Genomic DNA, 7,257 nt, shown 5'->3' with positions numbered 1-7,257 from the left:
GGTTTTAATTAGTATGGATTTCCGCAAAGTAACGCCTGATTCTATTCACTATCTCTGTAAATATATAAGTTTTAATTTTAAATATAGATTTTTACAATATAATTGATAAAAACTATTTGTTTTATTATATTATTCAAGAATACGTTATAATTTATTTTTTAATTGTATTTTTATAAGGCTTTAAAATAGTATGTATTTTGCATATTTTTTTGTTATCAGTTAGATTTTTTTTATGCTAAAATATACAAAGTAAAACTATTTATTACTGTTTTTTTAGTAGATATTTAAACAATAAACACGAACATATTTTTATTTTGAGGATATCTTTGATACTTTCGGAGAAATCGATTTATGACCCCTTCTCCATACAAGCGAACCACCGTGCATAGATGTTAATATCGCGGGAAAGTGGTTAAATATGGAAATAGACACAGGTAGTGCAATTTCGTGCATAAGTTTAGAATGCTATAAAAAGTTGTTTACTCATTGCAAAATACAAAGAAGTCATTTAGTGTTGAATTTGTATACAGATATAAAGGTAAAACCTGTAGGTAAAATAACACCTAAAGTACAGTGTAATGGAATGTCTAAAGAATTAGACTTGCATGTTATTGAAAATGGCAAAACTAGCCTATTAGGTAGGCGTTGGATAAGGGCACTTAATATCATAGATAGGTCAAAATTGGAATGTAAACAAATTGCTAATGTAAACATGTTGTTTGATGAGACTGAATTCAGTTCCAGATACTGTGAGGTGTTTGCGGAGGGCTTGGGCCGGTTCACCGGGGGCACGGTCGGGTTCCACCTGCGGCCGGACGCGCGGCCGGTGTTCCTGCGCGCGCGCCCCCTGGCGTACGCGCTGCGCGAGCCGGTGGAGCGCGCGCTCGAGCAGATGGTGCACGACGGCATCATCACGCCTGTCGCCACCTCCGACTGGGCCACGCCTATAGTGCCGGTAGTTAAAAAAGATGGCACCATAAGGGTATGTGCTGATTTTAAGTTAACGCTAAATAAATGTTTAGAAGTGGACCACTATCCTTTACCGAAAGTAGAAGTGATATATATGGAACCGGGAGAGATAGCAAGTAAAACAACCGTTTGCATTGGCGACTGATTTATTACTGACTTGTAGGTAGATCACAAAACTACATACAGATCATATCCTCCACCATTAATTTTGGAACCTGTTAAACAAACAAACACACTCATTAACAGGTGCTTATACTTAAAAATACTTTTTAAAATCTACGTTGACCCTGGGACGCAAGCGTTGTTGGGCGGACGGCAAATCCTCATTATGTTCAGCCGTGTTATCAGACCCGGCGGCTGCCTGCGGCAGATGCGGAGCCTCCGCTGCCGGCACATGAGGCATTTCTCGTTCACCCTCTGTGTCAGCGTCCTCACAGTCTTTCCACTCCTCCCTGCCCTCTGGGGGTTCATTATTTTCACTTAATTCAATTTCTGGGAGCTCTCTGCTCGGTTCAGGTTCAGTGGTAGCCGAAGGTGGGGCAGGTGGGGTTGAAATTGATTGTGACTCTGACATAACGGTTTCACTTATTAAATCGTCAGTTTGTTCCGTTTCCTGACGCTTAAACATTTGGTCAACATGACGAATACATTCAGTATTATAATCAGCTACAAATACGTTATACATTCTACGGCCTATTGAATTTAGCACTTTTCCTTTTACCCAACTTTCTTTTCTATCAATATACCATCTAACCCATACTAAATCGCCGGTGCAATCTTCCCGACTAATATTAGAAGCTTCCTGCAACAAAAATGTTTGGTCACTATCTTTTGGCAGTAATAAGTCTAATCGTGTCTTAATTCGCGACCAAACATTAATTTTGCAGGTGTCGCCCCAGTAGAAGTATGTACTGTATTTCGGTATGTAAACAAATATTCTCGTAAGGAGTCATGTACAGTTTGTACTGGCAAATTTTCTTTTAATATTGATTTTAAGATTTTTTTACAAATTTTTACACTTATTTCCGCCTGGCCGTTACTACAGGGGTGATAGATAGGAGAAGTCATGTGTTTAATACCATTACTGGAACAAAATTCTCTAAATTCCGCGGAAGCAATTTTTACGTCATTGTCAGATACAAGCAAGTTAGGGATGCCAAAACATGAAAATATTTGTTTTAAATTGCTAATCAATGCCTTAGTTGTCGTTCCATTTTCCATATAACAACACTCAATCCATTTACTGTACCAGTATCAAATACGTTCGAGAACCGATTACCATATAGTCAATGTGCACGCGTTGGAAGGGTGCGCCCGGGCGCAGCCACGACGCTGGCGGCGCCCGCGCAGGCGCGGCGCGCGTCTCGGCGCACGTCGCACACGAGCCGGCCCTCTGCTCGATATCGTTATCTATACCTGGCCACCACATCCTACTTCGTGCATTACTTTTCATCTTTACTATTCCCAGATGTGAGCTGTGCAATTCATCTAATATGCGGGCCCTGAGTGCTGCGGGAACTACGACCTTGTGGCCCCGCAATAGGCACCCGTTTTCATATTGTAAAATCGGCCTTATTGCGGAAATAAGGAAGTATCGACGTACATTTGATTTTTCTAGGCCACCCCCGTTGCATGTACTTAATAACGATTTGTAATACATTATCAATATCGGTCGCTTGCTGAATGTCTTTATGTAAAACAGCTGGTGAACATGAATTCAGAAACTTTAATGAGGAATAGGTATCATGCTCATGGTCACTTTTGCAACAAGTATTCGCTAACGGTGCGCGAGAAAAATAATCGGCCACTACATTGTTATCGCCCGACGTATACTGCACATTGTAATTGTAAGCGGATAAAATTATTGCGTACCTTTGCAAACGCAGCGCTGTTGTCATTGAAATGCCCGTATTATTATTAAATATCGATATCAACGGCTTGTGGTCAGTTTTCAAAATAAATGGCTCGCTTCGACCGTACAAGTACTGGTGAAATTTTTTTACTCCAAATATTATAGCCGTCGCTTCTTTGTGAAGTTGACTGTAATTTTTTTCACTAGCCGAAAGCGACCTTGACGCGAAAGCGAGCGGCCGCTCAACTCCGGTGACGTCACGTTGACTAAGTACCGCTCCTAGACCTGAGGGTCCCGCATCTACCCCCAAAACGAGTTGTGCCGTGGGGTCAAAATGGGCCAGGACTCTCTCCGAAGCCAACTCACGTTTTACGCGTTGCGCAGCCTCTCGCTGACGCACACCCCACTCCCACTGAGCTTGCGCTCCGAGCAGATCGTATAAAGGTCGCAGAACACTAGACGCATTAGGGATGAAATTCCTATAATAATTAATCATCCCCACCAAACGCCTAACCTCTGCCACATTGGTAGGATCAGGCGAGTCCAATATGGCCTTGACTTTAGCGGAACTACTTTGCAAACCACTTTTACTAATTGAGTAGCCGAGATAAGTTACGGAGTTTTGAAAAAACTCGCACTTTTCTTTTTGCAATCTAAGCCCTGCTTCATTTAACCTATGCAATACTTTTCTCAACCTATCCATATGTGTTATTTTATCGGGCCCGGTGACACAGATGTCATCGAGCCAACAACTTACTCCATCGATACCTGAAAGTAACATCTCCATAGACTTCTGAAATATAGCAGGCGCATTGGCCAATCCATACACAAGACGAGTGTATTTATACAGACCTTTCTGTGTATTGATGGTCGTGAGCTCCTGTGACTCGTCACTTAGTACAAATTGGTTATAAGCGTTTTTTAAATCTATTTTGCTATAATGCTCGCCCCCTCCTAGTTTTGCAAATACTTCCTCTATTTTCGGTAGGGGATATTTATCGATAATCAGGTCTTTGTTAAGAGTCACCGAGAAATCGCCAGCAATCCTAAGTTTTCCGTTTTCTTTTAATACCGGTACGATAGGGGTGGCATATTGTGAATAGCTAACCGGTACCAAAATACCTAAACTGACTAATCTGTCTAACTCACGTTCAACTTGCCCTTTTAATGCGAATGGAACTGCGCGAGGCTTAAAAAAATTTGGAACACTGTTAGGCTTTAATTGTAAATGTACTTTTAATTTGTTAAACGTCCCTAACTCATCTTGCCATAACTCAGGATATTGTTCCAATAATGTAACCACATCGGCGTCAGCTGATAAGTTTTTATTGTTTACATTTTGCGTTAATGTCAAGTTAAATGCGGACATAAAATCCCTTCCTAATAGGGGTGGACCTCCGTTTTTAACTACATAAACTCTCAATTCCTTAGCCTGTCCATTATAGGTCAATTGACATAAAAAATATCCCAGAGGTTGAATTTTATGTCCGTCATACAAACACATCCTAATCTCACTATCTAACAACTTATACTGGGAAAACATGTGATTATATAACTTTTCTGACACAGCACAGGTAGCAGACCCGCAATCAAGTTCCATTTGTAATAGTTGACTGCCAATTAATACATTTAATTCTATCGGCTTAGGAATTACATACCTTAAGTTAAACATTTGACATTCCTCACAGTTATCTACCTCGCTGCGATTCAACGACGACGATTCGCCAACGGAAACGTTATGCACTCGCGCACTTTCACCACAAACTTTCTTTAAGTGACCCTTTTTGCCGCACTTTTGACACTTATACGATTTATAACGACAATTGATTTCCGTATGATTTTTCATTCCGCAAACCGTACACTGCTCGGGCGTCGAACGTGGATCCCGCTGACCGCTGCCGCTCGCGTTAGCGCGACCGCCGCGCGCGCCTCTCGCGCCACCGCGATATCCACCCTCCGTTTGCGCTCGAAAAACTGGCTCCTCCTTAATTGTAGTTAGTTTCGCTTATCGGGCACTCTCCGTCTGTTCTGCCAACTCTAAAGCTTTGGCAAAAGTTAATGACGATGGCTTTTGCTCGAATAGTTTATCGCGCACGGAACCTGAGCCCAGACCGAGCACGAAACGATCCCTGAGGTTCGTCTCCAGGGCAGAACCAAAATCGCAATAACTTGCCAGACCTCTTAGTCTTGCCGCCCATTCGCTCAACGTTTCGCCTGCACTCTTCATCGCTCCGAAAAATTTCGCCTTATCCGCAAAAGTACACTGCTTTTGTTTGAAATGTTCATCAAGTAATAAAACCAGCGCGTCATAAGTTAATGAATCTATCTCCTTCGGATAAGCTAAATTGCGCACTAACCGATAACTTTCATCCGACAAGTGTGTAATCGTGATGGCACTCTTTTTTTCTGCTTCCGAGATACTGTTCACTAGAAAAAACTTCGTTAACCGGCTCTTGAATATCGCCCACTCGGTAGTCTTATGATCGAAAATAGGCAAATTTCCTAAATACGACTGCGACGACATGATTTAAACGCGCGAATTATCCTCGTTAGCCAGATGATATATATGGAACCGGGAGCGATAGCAAGTAAAACAACCGTTTGCATTGGCGACTGATTTATTACTGACTTGTAGGTAGATCACAAAACTACATACAGATCAAGAAGATTTGCTAACTAAATTGCACGGGGGAAAAAGTTTACTAAATTAGACCTGTCGCAAGCTTACGCCCAGTTTGAATTGGATGAGTCGAAGAAATATACGGTGATTAACACCCATAAGGGTTTATTTATGTACAATAGACTGATATATGGGCTAGCGTCTAGTCCTGGTATTTTCCAGAGAAAACTCGAGCAATTGTTTGCAGATATGCCTCGTGTAGGTGTCTTTCTAGACGATTTGATTATAACAGGGGTCGATGACCGATCACATATAGACACGCTTCACGAAGTGTTTGAAAGGTTAAGGAAATATGGTCTAAGAGTTAAAAAAGATAAATGTACGTTTTTTGCGGACTCGGTAACATATCTCGGATTTGTAATTAGTAAGCAAGGTGTTCATACATGCCCTGAAAAGATTGAAGCGATCAAACAGGTACCGGTTCCAAATAATGTGGCAGAATTACGATCATTCTTAGGGTTAGTGATGTATTACGCGAAGTTCGTACGCAATATAAGCACTATACTAGCGCCTCTGTATGCACTTTTGCGGAAAGATGTGAAGTATGAGTGGAGTGAAGCTTGCATGCGCGCGTTTAGTGAGGTAAAGCAAATGTTGATTTCTGGCGATATATTGGCGCATTATTCGCCAGATCTTCCTCTAATTCTGACCACAGATGCGAGCAGTGTAGGCGTCGGCGCGGTGATATCGCACCTTGTGCCCGGCGCCGGCGACGCTAGCGCCACCGAGCGGCCAATAGCGTACTCATCGCGAGTGCTCAACGCCGCAGAGAAGTCGTATTCGCAAATTGAACGGGAGGCACTTTCAATAATTTATGGGGTCCGAAAGTTTCACCAATACTTATATGGTAGAAAGTTTATTCTTAGAACAGACCATAAGCCTTTGGTGACAATTTTCGGCAATAAAGTAGGGGTACCCGTAATGGCTGCAAGTCGTATGCAGAGGTGGGCGGTTATTTTAGCTGGTTACGATTATACTATCGAGTATGTGCGGAGTGACGGGAACGCGGCCGACGCTTTATCTCGCTTACCGGTGGGTAAGGAGAAAAGCCAGCGTAAGGAAGTCACATATTTAAATTTTATCCAAAACTTCTTACCGATTACGAGGAAAATGGTTCAAGATAACGTTAGTAAGGATGAAGTACTAAAGAAAATATTTCTGTTTCTACTGTCCGGCTGGCCTAGCAGTTGTGACGATGACGCACTTAAGCCGTATTACCTGCGCCGCAATGAATTATATATAGACCGGGGTTGTATAATTTGGGGTTACAGGCTAGTAGTACCAGAGGCTTTGAAAAATCACTTACTCAAAGAGTTACATGTTGGTCATTTAGGTATCGTGAAAATGAAGAGTCTCGCCCGTAGCGTGATGTGGTGGCCTGGAATAGACAGGGACATCGAAGAGTTAGGTAAGCAGTGCACGACGTGTGCTCTAGAGGGCGCCGCGCCCCCGCGAGCGCCGCCACAGCCGTGGCCGTATAACCCGGAGCCCTGGTCGCGATTACATATTGACTTTCTGGGACCTTTTCAGGGTGAAACTTTTTTAGTCATTATAGATTCAACGACGAAATGGTTAGAAATATTAAAAATGACTAAAACTACAGCTATGGGAGTTATTAAATCGTTACGGGAAACGTTTGCTCGTTTTGGACTGCCTTTGGAAGTAGTTTCGGACAACGGTCCTCCGTTTACGTCTAAGGAATACGCACATTTTATGGACAGTAACGGTATCAAAATGACGTTTACGCCAGCTTACC

At 42.4% G+C, this 7,257-nt stretch overlaps 1 pseudogene; it reads right to left on the bottom strand.

The window, feature by feature from the left end:
- Nucleotides 1–1,225: 1,225 nt before the first annotated feature.
- On the bottom strand, nt 1,226–5,345 carry LOC134806708 (uncharacterized; annotated as a pseudogene).
- Between the last annotated feature and the right edge of the window lie 1,912 nt (nt 5,346–7,257).

This window comes from Cydia splendana, chromosome 3 (assembly GCF_910591565.1).
Source record: "Cydia splendana chromosome 3, ilCydSple1.2, whole genome shotgun sequence".
NCBI classification, from domain to species: Eukaryota; Metazoa; Arthropoda; class Insecta; order Lepidoptera; family Tortricidae; genus Cydia; species Cydia splendana.
This window is presented reverse-complemented; position numbering and strand designations above follow the sequence as displayed.